The following is a 16,320-nucleotide window of genomic DNA, read 5'->3' on the forward strand; positions in this document are numbered from 1 at the left end:
ACACCCTCACAGAAACATCCACAGAAAATGAACAAAGACAGACACACACACCCTCACAGAGAGACCCACAGAAAAAAAATACTTTTCAACAAAAGCACAAAGACAGAAACACAGACACTCACAGGAGGTAGAATTTCTGCACATTGCCATCCCCTAAATCAACAGTGTGTGACACGCATGATAAAAAAAATAGCAGAAATTTAGAGATCACTTTTTAAAGAATCATATTTGTAAATGTGCAAATAAAAATACTTCTGTAAATTCAAAATTGTACATTAATTGTACATTAATGATCTGTCAGAATGGGTAGATGAAGAAAAGCATTTTTGAAAGGTTGACATATGTTTGGGGGGGTTTCCCCATTTTCCCCAACCAAGAGTACCACTTCAAATCTGGTGTACAAATATTACCATCTGTCAGCTGTACTAATGGATAAAATGCCTCCTGGCATCTGGAAATTCCTTGCATAAAGGGGCCGTAAACTGGAATGTAATTAAAATATATATAAATTAAAAAAAATCATATCTGCCAAAAGGGCACCTACCATTGTGTATTGAGGAGGAAACATTTCTGCATGGTTTTAAATATAGAATATCTACAGCATTGTCAAATAATCATAAATACACTGCTGCATATTGCTAGAAAAAAAAGTGTTTTTATGGACCCCTGGCCCCACCATACAACTACTACACTGAAGTTACAATCCGAAATTGCACAAAGAAATAAAAAACATTTACTAAGTCCTACCTCCTCTGCAAATGAAAGTGATCTGCTGTCTGACTCAGGCACACACTGTACAAACAAAGTGCCAAGTCTGTCTTACACTGTGCATAGTGGTTTGGTGCACACTCAGAAATCCTCTCAAATGCTAATGCTTTACTCCTTTTAATGACATTTCCCACGCTCAATAGCCCTCTGCTGTAGCACCCTCTGGTGGCTGCCAAAATTAAAAAAATATGTATATATATATATATATATATATATATATATATATATTTATATATATATATATATTTTTTTTTTTAATAATAGTTGTTCGTGCCTCATGGGGCCCCCTTGGCGCAGTGGGCCCCTGACAGGAGTCAACCCTTTTACCCCCTGATGGCGGCCCTGGCTGTGGCCAATTAGGAACAGTTTTAAATAGGTCACTGTACAGCCAATGGCTATGTGGAATATAACAGTGTTTTGCACTTCCTTTTCTAACATGAGCTGCAAAGTTTTTTTTTCATATATAAGATTTATCATTTTACATTACCATCTGAAAGTGTTTAATATCCCTTTAATACTAATGAAACAATGGCTTATTAATGAAATACAATGCAGGCTTTTATAGCACCCAGTGTTGTATTCAATGGTTTGCTCTAATTTTAATGAAAATTTAATAAAAAACATTTTTATTTTTTCTTGTACGACTCTCAAGGAACTTTTGTTTTGAACTCTATGGTGTCCCTTTATAAACCCCTATGCATTTGCTAAGTTTGCTTTATGTTTGGAGTTCAAGGGCCAGTTACCACCTTCCTTGAGGGATCTTATAGCATTATATAACCTAGGAAGGTTATTTGAGTCTGATGGAACTCACATTTCTCGAGTTCACAAAACAGGCTGTTCTCATGTAGTCTCTGAAGAACCAGTGTAACATCAGAAAGATGAGCCTCAAGTGTGGGTGAGTGTATGAGGATGTTGTCTAAGTACACCACAACACACTGTTGCAACATATCTCGTAGGACATCATTAATAAATTCCTGAAAAACAGCAGGAGCATTACATAGGCCAAAGGGTATTACAAGATACTCATAATGCCCGCTCCTGGTGGTAAATGATGTTTTCCATTCGTGGCCCTCCTTAATCCTAACGAGATTGTACGCTCCTCTCAAATCAAGTTTAGTAAAGACCGTAGCTCCCTTGAGGCGGTCAAAGAGTTCCGTAATGAGTGGAATAGGGTAAGCATTCTTAATGGTAAGATGATTAAGACCCTTATAATCGATGCATGGTCTTAACTCGCCACCCTTTTTCTTCACAAAGAAGAAGCCAACCCCTGCAGGAGAGCAGGATTTGTGGATGATCCCCCACGACAGAGCATCGGCAACATACTCCTCCATAGCACAATTCTCTGCAACAGACAGAGGGTACACCCGGCCCCGAGGAGGAATGGCTCCGGGTTGCAGGTCTATGGCACAATCGCAAGACCGGTGAGGAGGCAACGTACCGGCATGCACCTTGTCAAAAACATCTAGGAACTCTCTGTACTCCTCTGGCGATTGATATACCGAAGAAGTGCACAAGACTTTAACTGGTTTCCGAAGACAAGTGGAAATACATTGCGGGGACCACAACAAAATTTCGGACCTGCGCCAGTCGAGACTGGGATTGTGCTTTTGGAGCCAGGGATAACCTAGAACAACCGGAAAATGCAGAGAGTTTATCACCTGGAACTGGAGGGTTTCAAAATGGAGAGCCCCAACAGCCATGGACAATGGAGCAGTTTCGTGAGTAACGAGTGCGGGCTGAAGGGGCCTGCCATCAATGGCCTCAATAGCAAGCAGAACGGACCAAGGCAAAACAGGAATGGAGTGCTTTCATACAAAAGCACTGTCAGTAAAATAGCCTGCAGCACCGGAGTCAACAAGAGCCTGAGTGACTATGGAGGAGTCCACCCAGGAAAGGACAACCGTGACCAATGGTTTCTCCTTAAGCGGATCCGGGGACAAGGGTAAACCACCCAAAGTCTGCCCCCGACAGGACTTTAGGTGTGAGCGTTTCCCGGACGTGTAGGACAAGACTTCAAAAGGTGGCCCTGTAACCCACAATAGAAGCAGAGCCCCTCCCTCCTCCTAAAGGCCCTCTCCGCCGCGGAGAGATGCATGAATCCCAACTGCATCGGCTCAGCAGTACCTGGTGACTCAGGACCAGGAGGCATGGAAGGAAAGGGAGGCATGGGTGGGAACGAACACGTAGGAGACAACGGAACAGGAGGCTTCCGCAAGCGCTCCTTGAAAGAGGGCCTCTCTCTGAGTCTGATGTCAATTAGGATCAAAAAAGACACCAATGCCTCGAGATCCTCTGGTAAATCTTTGGCAACAACTTCATCTTTAATCGCATCAGAGAGCCCATGAAAGAAGGCAGCAACAAGTGCTTCATTGTTCCAACCTACCTCTGTGGCAAGCGTACGGAACTCAATAGCATACTGAGCAACAGATCTTATACCTTGCTGAATGGACATGAGTCGTTTAGCAGCAGAGGAGGAGCGAGCCGAAACATCAAATACCCTTCGAAAGGAGGCCACAAATTCAGGGTAATTTGAAATCACAGGTTTATTTGTCTCCCACAAGGAATTAGCCCAGGCAAGAGCTGTGTCAGAGAGTAATGAGATGAGAAATCCCACCTTAGCTCTGTCAGAGGGAAACGCCTGAGGTAACATCTCAAAGTAAATGCCCACCTGGTTCAAAAACCCTCTGCACTGAATAGGATCGCCTCCATATCGCTGAGGTAGAGGTGCAGAACCGGACATGCTCCTGGTAGGCATAGGTGCAGCAGCGGAAACAGGAGCAGCCATAACTTGCGGGACACTTTGGTCCAAATGTGCAGTGCGAGTCAGCAGGGTTTGCAGGGCTAGTGCAAATTGATCCAAGCGGTGATCCTGTACATCCATCCTGGAAATGATGGCAGGTAAAGGTGGATTATTAGCACCATCAGGATTTATGGCCTTTGCGTAATGTCAGGGTGCCAGGAATCAGACTGAGACGAGAAGCGCAAAAATAATCACACATTATTAATAGCAAAAAATAATAAAAAGTCCACAAGTCAAATAACAAGCCAGGAGTCAAAACCAGAGCTGGTAGTCAGACGAGCCAAGTCAGGAGCCAAAGCAAATAGTCAGATGAGCCAGAATCAGCAACAAGGAAAACAGCAGAGTCAGGAACAAACCAGGGATCAGGAACCAGGAAGGAGGTCAGGCAGCCAGGTAATACACAGGAACTCTCACAAACAGGTCTGAGACAACGCAAAGGCAAAGCATACTGAACAGAGGCTCTTTAAATAATAATTGATGACATCACAATTCTGAGACTGCATCATGTCTCACAAGGATGATGCACACCAGTCTGGCCATGAAAGGAAGGGCAGGAAATGAGCAGCATCCCCCACAAGGCAGAGAAGTGAATAAAATGTCTGCCAGCAGCACATGGAAAACAAAACAGGGAAAAAACCCTGACACTGTGATCTTACAGCATTATGTACAAGCACTTGGGGTGTCACAGCATTATGTACAAGCCCTTGGGATCTCACAGCATTATGTACAAGCACTTGGGATCTCACAGCATTATGTACAAGCCCTTGGGGTGTCACAGCATTATGTACAAGCCCTTAGGATCTCACAGCATTATTTACAAGCACTTGGAATCTCACAGCATTATGTACAAGCCCTTGAGGTGTCACAGCATTATGTACAAGCCCTTGGTGTGTCACAGCATTATGTACAAGCCCATGGGATCTCACAGCATTATGTACAAGCCCTTGGGATGTCACAGCATTATGTACAAGCCCTTGGGATCTCACAGCATTATGTACAAGCCCTTGGGATCTTACAGCATTATGTACAAGCCCTTGGGGTGTCACAGCATTATGTACAAGCCCTTGGGATCTCACAGCATTATGTACAAGCACTTGGGACCTTACAGCATTATGTACAAGCACTTGGGATCTCACAGCATTATGTACAAGCCCTTGGGGTGTCACAGCATTATGTACAAGCCCTTGGGATCTCACAGCATTATGTACAAGCCCTTGGGATCTCACAGCATTATGTACAAGCCCTTGGGGTGTCACAGCAGTATTTACAAGCCCTTGTGATCTTACAGCATTATGTACAAGCATTTGGGATCTTACAGCATTATGTACAAGCACTTGGGATCTTACAGCATTATGTACAAACATTTGGGATCTTACAGCATTATGTACAAGCATTTGGGATCTTACAGCATTATGTACAAGCATTTGGGATCTTACAGCATTATGTACAAGCACTTGGGATCTTACAGCATTATGTACAATCATCTGGGGTGTCACAACATTATGTACAACCACTTGGGATGTCACAGCATTATGTACAAGCCCTTGGGATGTCACAACATTATGTACAAGTACCTAGGATGTCACAGCATTATGTACAAACATTTGGAATGTCACAGCATTATGCACAAGCACTTGGGATGTCACAGCATTATGTACAAACACTTGGGATGTCACAGCATTATGTACAAACACTTGGGATGTCACAGCATTATGTATAAATACCTGGGATGTCACAGCATTATGTACAAACACTTGGGATGTCACAGCATTATGTACAAACACTTGGGATGTCACAGCATTATGTATAAATACCTGGGATGTCACAGCATTATGTACAAACACTTGGGATGTCACAGCATTATGTGCAAACACTTGGGATCTCACAGCAATATGTACAAACACTTGGGATGTCACAGCATTATGTACAAACACTTGGGATGTCACAACATTATGCACAAGCACTTGGGATGTCACAGCATTATGTACAAACACTTGGGATGTCACAGCATTATGTGCAAACACTTGGGATCTCACAGCAATATGTACAAACACTTGGGATGTCACAGCATTATGTACAAACACTTGGGATGTCACAACATTATGCACAAGCACTTGGGATGTCACAGCATTATGTACAAACACTTGGGATGTCACAGCATTATGTACAAACACTTGGGATGTCACAGCATTATGTACAAGCACTTGGGATGTCACAGCATTATGCACACGCACTTGGGATGTCACAGCATTATGCACAAGCACTTGGGATGTCACAGCATTATGTACAAACACTTGGGATGTCACAGCATTATGCACACGCACTTGGGATGTCACAGCATTATGCACAAGCCCTCAGATAGAAGTTCCCTTTCCAGTAGTGCAGGTTTCAGGTGTGCTGTGTCGCAATGTGAGGAAGAGAAAGTTGTTGTACTTTGCTGGCAGCAGAACAGACATGTAAAGTTCCCAATTCACTGTTAGCCAGCTGGGGACAGGTGGTGACATACTCATCTCCTGTGACAGTGGCACTTCTATCCTCTGCTCCTGTAAGTGTGATCTTGTCTATAAGCACAATGCTGGGCTATCTAATACTTCTGACAGTGGCTGAGCTGTCACTGAGTCTCACATTTCCAGGTATGTGTACCATATGGGACAAAGAGATATTGGAGAGTGGACTGAGTATAAAGGGACATTAAACCTAAAATGTGATTTGCCATAAAATGTTTATTGATACTAAAACAAATGTTGCCATGTACTTGAATGATTTTCTTCCCCATTGACCTATAGAGACTGCAGTGCATTTTGCAGACTTTAGAACCAATACACTACTGTATGCTACATAAATAGTGTAGCAGCTAATGTATATTTGATCTTTATTGGCCAAGTCAAATAAAATAAGATAAACATAAGCTTTATAAAGCCATGTCTCAGTACTTCATGACAAATTCACATTTAGTTAACAAAATTACAGTTAAACATTTATTTTCCATGTAGATTTTATGCAGTTTAGCACTTATGTGTGTCGGTTTAACTTCACAATAGTCATATGTATATTGTAAACTGCATAAAATCTTTTATTGTGCATAGGAAAAACTTTGCAATACTTTTGCATTATTTATTTTTCCCCCTTTTCCTGTAATTCAACTCTCAAAAATGTGCGTTTACCATTCTTAAAATTGTAAGTGCCTACTGCCGACCCTGTTGTATATCTGTACCTAACTGGCCTCAGCAGAGGCAAGATAAGATACTGCAAAGCAAAAGAAGCTTTGCTAACAAAATGGTAGTTACTAGCCTTTTCTTCTCCTACTAACAAGTCTGGATTCTCCAAATAAGGAGAGTGGTGGCAAAACTTCAGTGAGTATCTCCTGAGTTAACTCTGCACAACACATAGTTAATGCTGTGTGCAATACACCTAAAATAGGAGAATTACAGGTGAATTGTATGCATTGTGCAGGGTTAATTCAGCTCTTCGTGTAGGAGATATTCACTGGGTTTTGGCTCTGGATTATGCATAGTTAAAGACAGATTTCAATTCATCTACAAATTACCTCTTTGTGAATAGAGCCCATTGTGTTTATGTCCATTTAATGAGAGTACACAACAACTCTCATCCTTTCACAAGCAAGTTATACAACAAGCTGAGATAGCGAATATAAGCTGAAGCAGAATTGAGTCTCCGTCATTATGGCATATGGTACACACTGCTTCATAAACCCTGGATTCATTCCACCCGGGGTGATTTAACAAGCCCTACTCTCACACTATTGGTTGCATAAGGGTAGGGGGCAGTATTGCTAGAGTGTTCCCTTGTGCAATGATAAAAATGTTGAACGAATTCGCCCCACATAAGATGCGGAGTTGCGGACAGGTTGACAACATGTGAATCCTGTCAGTTTGCAAATTGATAAATATTGGCCATAGAATACAAGATGTGCACAGACAAAGGAAATACGTTTTAGGCAAATCATCCATCATAAAAAAAGTTTATTTTGATTTATTCAATATTTGTTAAGGGGATCTTCAGAATTTGTTTGTTAAATGGATATGAAACCCAATATTTTTTTATGATTCAGATAGAGCACACAATTTAAACAACTTTCTAATTTATTTCTATTATGAAATTGCCTTTGTTCTCTTTGTAACTTTTGTTGAAAAGCAGGGACATAAGCTCAGGAGCATGCACGGTTCAGGAGCACTATATGGCAGCAGTTTTGCAATAATGTTATCCATTTGCAAGAGCATTAGATGACAGCACCAAGGTATCTCTTTAACAAAGGATACAATGGGAATGAAGCAAAACCTAATAATAATAGTAAATTGGAAACTTTTTAGTTGTATAGTCTGTCTGAATCATGATAGAAAAATGTGGGATTCGTATCGTTTTTATGAAACTCCATTTGTCTGAGATATTGGACAGCAGCATAATGCTAAATAAAGTAAAGGTAGTAGCTAGTGCTATTGATACAAGCCAGCAGCTGCACATATTTTTTAATGGGAACAGAACTGGCTAAGAATAAGGGTGAAGCTTACATGATAAGAACATTGCTAAATTCTCATTGCATGTAGGAAAGGCTTTCCCACTTTTAAATGAACAATTTTAACTGCACAAAAGAGGCAACTACATTGTTTTGTATGAACTCATTTGTTTGTTTGTTTTTGTTAAAAGGATGCTCATTAATTGTTTTTCAACACATGCAAGGAATATGGAAGAATTTGCAGGGGATTTTTTTTTGTTACATATAAAATACCAACAACTTCTGACATTCTAAGCCATGTTTATCACAACATCTTTGTCATTTTGTCTTGGCAATGACCAGTAGTTTTGGTACCCTGTTTTTTTAGTAATCAGAAGTAACAGTACTGATGTTACAATATCACCCTCTTGTATATTATGTGTTACAGACGTAGAGAAAGACCCTCAGTACTGGAGAGACCAAGCAAAGAAGACTCTTAAGCGTGCACTAGATCTCCAACAGCTGAACACCAACATAGCACAAAACCTCATTATATTCCTGGGCGATGGTAAGAGTTTTATTGGATACAATTTGATCTCATGTGTTTGTTATGTGAAGGAGCATAAAACTTCTTCCACTAAAGATATGTCCCTGCATTTAGCCCTAGGTGTGTACATATAAACAATACAGAGTTGTGATTTTTAACAAATACAAACCTGCCAACTTTGAAAACCATTTAATACTGTTCTTTAATTTGCATAAACGGTGGTGTCACAAGAATTGCTGTTAACAGGAAGCAATTTACTAATTTAATAATAGGCTAATTGGTTCTTTCTTTTTTATCATTTGTAGTAAAAAGCTATTTGTAATATATTTTTAAACATATTTTGCTCAGTATTTTTAAGAATAAAATGACTGATGAACATTTGAAATCTAAACATTTTTAATAGTACATATTTGTGTTAATATTTGTGTTGATCGGATCATGTCGGACAGACATTTCATAAATAGGTCCCTAAAACAGTGATAGCTTTTACTAGAAGCATTTTTGCCAATACATCTATATTACAAATATGTTTCTATTCAAATATATAATAAATCTATGTGCATTTAAATTTTGACTGGAATGTCCCTTTAATATGTATTTATCAATAAATAGAAAATATTTTTCTAGGTGAAGAACACTGGAATGTGAAATATTTCATGTCGGGTTAGCGCAATTAAGAAATGTGATTGGGTTTGCGTGACTTGTTGGGAGTTAGTTTTTTCCCACTTTTTTGTGATCCATTAAAGTCTATGGGAGAATAGGTTAATGCGGTTGCAATATTGTAACTTCAGCTTTTTGCGCTAGCCGGGTTAACACGCAAGCAAAAATGTTTTACTTAAAATTACGCGCAATTACTTTTGTGTCCATGTCTATGGAATCCCTTTAAAAAAAAATTGGAAATCCTGTGAAAACAGATGATTTTATAGTTCTTTTGTGTGTTATGCCAATTTCTCCTCTGACATTGTATATATAAGACGACGCCTATTATTCTAACAGCAGCCTATCGAATGCATTGTAATAAAAAAGCCAAAAATCTACAGAGCATGCATATAATATTTTCACTTCTTAAAGGGATAGGAAAGTCAAAATAAACCTTGCATGATTCAGACAGAGCAGGTCATTTTAAGACACTGTTAAATTCACTTCTATTTTCAAATGTGCTTTGTTCTCTTGTAAGCCTTTATTGAAAAACAATATGCACATATCCTACACTAGTGGGAGCTAGCTGCTGATTGGTGCCTGCACTCATTTGTCTATTGTGATTGGCTAATTAGATGTGTTCAGCTAGCTGCCTGTAGTGCAATGAAGCAAATTTGATAATAGAAGTAAATTGGAAAATTGTTTAAAATTGTATGTTCTATCCAAATCATGAAAGAAGATTTATTTTTTTTGTCACTTTAAAGGCTTGTTAACAGGGCGCTTGTGTGCAAAGTTTTAATGTTTGTATTTACAGAGCCACCTTTCATTTTTCAAGTTTAGAACTTTATATTTTCCTAGCTTCCTTCTTTTTTGCATACTGTTTGCAGGAAATGAAAGGACCATTAAATACAGCAGAATTGCATGATAAACAAATGCACAATAAAAAGACAATACAGTGGCATATGGTGCAAATTTTAAATGAGCAGTATATTTTTTTTTCTGACAAATTTCAAAATTTACTTCAATTTGCAACCACCTTGTATCACGTGACAGCTATCAGCCAATCTTAGACTCATACTGAAGGGGTGGACTGAGACCAATCAGGACCCTCAGGCAAAAATTAGGGAAGGCCCCCCACTGTCTCACACTGACCCAAATGTATTCAAATGTATGCAAATAAACATGGTAGCCTCCCTGCCCTACCCCTAGAAGCCCCCCCCCCCCAACCTCCAGATCCACTCTAACTTTAAGGGCTAGAAAAAGGGCCCCAACCTCCAGGGCCAGACCCCACACTCCATGGCCCTCACAGCGACAGACCCATATGGTCCCGCCCACACTCTAGGGCCCCCCAAGCAACAAACCCCACATCCAGGCACAAGGCCCCTACTAAACCCACTGCTTAGTTAGTGATAGGGTGGCTGTCAGCCCCTGCTTAAGCAGCATACCAGGACCCATGGAGATGCCATTTGTGGGCCCCCTGACATGCTGGGCCCTCAGTCCAGGTCCTATTTGTCCGGCAGATCAGTCCGCCGTCTGAAAAATAAAAAATAACTTATAATAAATGATCACACAAGCATAGTACGTGAGAGAGGGTTATTTTGTGTTGTGTCTCTATAATATTGGGGATAATTGCCTTTTTTGTATGATTGCCTCTGCTGTAATTAGTAGTGACATTTTATGATTGATGCCAGAGACAATGGGATTTGATACATTGTATATGTGTTTTCATTTATGTTTTTAATCGGCACATTTTTTTGGTTTTAATTCAATAGCTTGTTTTTAATGGATTAGTAATAAAAGTTATTCACCTAGATTACGAGTTTTGCGTTACGGTTTTAACCGGAATAGGGGTTAATAACTTTATTATAGTGGCAGGAATGTGGGCGGGCGGCAGATTAGGGGTTAATAAGTTTTAAATAGTGTTTGCGATGCGGGAGGGCCTCGGTTTAGGGGTTAATAAATAGTTTATGGGTGTTAGTGTACTTTGTAACACTTTAGTTATGAGTTTTGTGAAACATTTTTGTTACACAAAATCCATAACTACTGCTTTCAGATGGTGGAATTGATCGTGTCGGTATAGGCTATACCGCAAACATTTTAGCCTGTAACGCAACGTCAATCCCGCACTCAAAAACATTATGTTTTTGTATGGGTTTTGCATAGTGCCGGTATTAGAGGTTAAAATGCTTGCATTACAGCCTATACCGACATGATCCATTCCGCCATCTGAAAGCAGTAGTAATGGATTTTGTGTAACAAAAATGTTTCACAAAACTCATAACTAAAGTGTTGCAAAGTACAGTAACACTCATAAACTACCTATTAACCCCTAAACCTTAGCCAAGGCCCTCCCGGATCGCAAACACTATTTAAAACTTATTAACCCCTAATCTGCCTCCCGCCCACATCCCTGCCACTATAATAAAGTTATTAACCCCTATTTCCCCACTCCCCGACACCGCCGTCACTACCTAAACCTATTAACCCCTAAACCGCCAGCCCCCTACATCACCACTACTAAATAAACCTATTAACCCCTAAACCGCCAGCCTTACCTGTGAAATAAAAAAAAAACTAAGTTTAAAAACCTAACATAACTATTATACTAAACTATTATATTAAAATTAAAATAACTACCAATTCAATTTAGCCAATAGAATTTCAGTAGCTCTCACCCTATTGGCTGATTTGAACAGCCAATAGGATTTCAGTAGCTCTCATCCTATTGGCTGATTTGAATTTAAAAAATCAAATCGGCCAATAGGAATGTAAGGGACGCCATTTTGAAAAGGTTCCCTTGCATTGAAGATTCAGTGTACGGCGGTGACCGTATGAAAAGGACGCTCCGCGCCGGATGTCTTCAAGGATGGACCCGCTCCGCCGATATGAAGATAGAAGACGCCGCCTGGATGAAGATAGAAGACGCCGCCTGGATGGATGAAGACCTCGCCACCTGGATGAAGACATTGCCGCCTGGATGTCCAGACTTCAGAAACTGTGAGTTTTTTTAAATCTTTTTGGGTGGGTTTTTTTTATTAGATTAGGTGTAATTGTTCTTATTTTTGATAATTTCGTGTTATTTTTCGTAATTTAGTGTTTGTTATTTTTTGTAATTTAGTATTTTTTATTTTTTGTAATTTTAGACTTAAATTTTTTTAGTAGTGTTAGGTTTTTTTAATGTGTAATTTAGTTTTTTTAATTGGTAGTTATTTTAATTTTAGTATAATAGTTTAGTATAATAGTTATCTTAGGTCAATTATTAATTTAAACTTAGGTAAGTTTTTATTTATTTTAAGATAGGGATATTGTAATTTTAATATAAAGTTAGGGGGTGTTAGGTTTAGGGGTTAAAAGTTTAATTTAGTTTTTTCGATGTGGGGGGCTGGCGGTTTAGGGGTTAATAGGTTTATTTAGTGGCTGTGATGCCAGAGGTTTAGGGGTTAATAACTTTATTTAGTGGCGGCGATGTCGGGGAGCGGCAGAATAGGGGTTAATAGCTTTATTATAGTGTCAGCGATGTTGGGGTACGGGGAATAGGGGTTAATAACTTTATTATAGTGGTGGTGATGTCGGGGAGCAGCGGAATAGGGGTTAATAACTTTTATTAGTCGTGGCGATGTCGGGAGCGGCAGATTAGGGGTTAATAACTTTATTTAGGTGTTGGCGATGTCGGGGGCGGCAGATAAGGGGTGTTTAGACTTGGGGTTTATGTTAGGATGTTAGGTTTAAACGTAACTTTTTTTTCCCCATAGACATCAATGGGGTTGCGTTACGGAGCTTTTCATTCCGCACTTCAGGTGTTAGTTTTTTTTCTAACACTTTCTCCCCATTGATGTCTATGAAGAAAGCGTGGGGGGGGGGTGAAATAATGCAACTTTTGTTGCGTTCATTTTGCACCCTCTATAGTGCAAAACTCGTAATCTAGGTGATTTTTGATTCTTCAGTACGGAGGGGTGTGGCCTGGAATAGATTAATATATGATGACCCAGGAGTGAATTATTGATGGGTTGATAGAAGATATTTAGGGTTATTTTCCTTTTCCTTTTCTTTTATGGTATTTGAAGATGCCGCTTTCTTTTCTGTTTTTGTTATTAATTACCCATAGTGCATCTAATACCTCTCCCCTTACATATTGTTTAGGTTAGGTTGTTTTGTGTGATCTGTGTTTTCATTACATCTGCTTTTATATTACTGAATCAGAGAGTCATATGTATATACATTGAACTCTTGCACATGCTCAGTAGGAACTGATGCCTCAGAAAGTGTGCATAAAAAATAATGTGCACAATTTGATAATGGAAGTAAATTGAAAAGGATTTCAAAACTGCTGCTCTATCTGAATCTTAAAGATTAATTTTGATTTTAGTGAACCTGCGCAAAGCAAATATTTACAATCAATGTACTGAGCAAACGGGACTCACCTAATGGTAACTGCAGGGATTAGATCAAGACACTGCCCCAAACACACTAATGTACTCATACTCATGCAAAAACACATACACATATAAACACATAGACACAGAAACACACACACATACACACACACACACACAAATTACACACAGAAACACACACACATACACATATAAACACACACACATACACATATAAACACATACACACAGAAACACACACACATACACACACACACATACACATATAAACACATACACACAGAAACACACACACATACACATATAAACACATACACACAGAAACACACACACATACACACACACACATACATACACACAGAAACACACACACATACACATATAAACACACACACATACACATTTAAACACATACACACAGAAACACACACACATACACACACACACACACACATTACACACAGAAACACACACATATAAACACACACACATACACATATAAACACATACACACAGAAACACACACACATACACACACACACACATACACACAGAAACACACACACATACACATATAAACACATACACACAGAAACACACACACATACACATATAAACACATACACACAGAAACACACACACATACACACACACACATACACACAGAAACACACACACATACACATATAAACACACACATACACATATAAACACATACACACAGAAACACACACACATACACACACACATACACACAGAAACACACACACATACACATATAAACACATACACACAGAAACACACACACATACACATATAAACACACACACATACACACAGAAACACACACACAGAAACACACACACATACACATATAAACACATACACACAGAAACACACATACACATATAAACACATACACACAGAAACACACACACATACACATATAAACACATACGCACAGAAACACACACACATACACATATAAACACATACACACAGAAACACACATACACATATAAACACATACACACAGAAACACACACACATACACATATAAACACATACACACAGAAACACACACACATACACATATAAACACATACACATATAAACACATACACCGAAACACACACACATACACATATAAACACATACACACAGAAACACACACACATACACACAGAAACACATACACATATAAACACACACACATACACACAGAAACACACACACATACAGATATAAACACATACACACAGAAACACAAACACATACACACAGAAACACAAACACATACACATATAAACACATACACACAGAAACACACACACATATATGCACATACACATTTAAACACATACACACAGAAACACACACACATACCTGCACAAACATATGCACATGCACATGCATACCTCCACACATTCACTCTTCTTGGCACATGCATATATAAACACAGTCACACAGAAACACATTCACATACATGCACAAACATATGAACACATGCACATACAAACATATACACAAGCATACAACAGCACATACACTCTCATTGGCACAAACACACATACATGCACAAACATATGTAGACATGCACATACATATATATACACATGCATACCACAACACGTACACTCTCAATGGCACATACACATATAGGGTAAACACATACACACACAAACACGCATACATGCACAAACATATGCACACATACACACACACACACATGCATACCACAACACATTACCTCTCATTGGCACATACACATATAAACACATAAACACACACAGGTGAGTGCATACATATGCACACATATACACACAAACATAAAACATACAAATACATGCACAAGCACATACACACTCATAGACACAAATACTTACACATGCACACACAGATGAATGTGTAGGTAAATAGCAAGATAGACACTCAGACAAACAGACAGAGAAAGATTTATAGATAGATTTGACAGACAGATTACAAATGGTTTATTCTATCACCTTTTTTTCTGCTGGTGTATGTTTCATTCACTGACAAAGCCACATGACTTGACACTGTTGAGAACTTCCCCATGAGTCAATTAAATTGTCTAGTATGGGGGGGGGGGTTCCTCAAATATAGTATGTGGTGAATAAAGTTCCTCCCTTTTTATTCTTATATTATCAATAACCAAGACAACATTTCAGGAACCTTCTCTACACCATGTAATATTGTATACACACAATACAATACATACAAATACAATACATACAAACACAATACAATACATACAAACACAATACAATACACACAATATAATGCATACAAATACAATACATACAAATACAATACATACAAATACAATACAATACATACAAACACAATACAATACATACAAATACAATACATACAAACACAATACAATACATACAAACACAATACAATTCATACAAATACATGCAATACATACAAATACAATACATACAAATACAATACAATACATACAAATACATGCAATACATACAAATACAATACATACAAATACATGCAATACATACAAATACATGCAATACATACAAATACAATACATACAAATACATGCAATACATACAAATGTCAGCGATGTTGGGGTACGGGGAATAGGGGTTAATAACTTTATTATAGTGGTGGCGATGTCGGGGAGCAGCGGAATAGGGGTTAATAACTTTTATTAGTCGTGGCGATGTCGGGAGCGGCA

The 16,320-nt window shown here is 38.9% G+C and overlaps 1 protein-coding gene across 1 annotated transcript in view; it reads left to right on the forward strand.

Annotated features, from left to right (window-relative positions):
- LOC128638326 (alkaline phosphatase, tissue-nonspecific isozyme-like) overlaps window positions 1-16,320 on the forward strand; it is a 106,791-nt gene that overhangs the window by 15,058 nt on the left and 75,413 nt on the right. The window contains exon 2 of the mRNA XM_053690230.1: window positions 8,470-8,589. The gene's annotated coding sequence lies outside the window, so the exon portion shown is untranslated. The remainder of the gene's footprint in view (window positions 1-8,469; window positions 8,590-16,320) is intronic.

The sequence above is a fragment of the Bombina bombina genome, chromosome 8 (genome assembly GCF_027579735.1).
Source record: "Bombina bombina isolate aBomBom1 chromosome 8, aBomBom1.pri, whole genome shotgun sequence".
Classification (NCBI taxonomy): domain Eukaryota; kingdom Metazoa; phylum Chordata; class Amphibia; order Anura; family Bombinatoridae; genus Bombina; species Bombina bombina.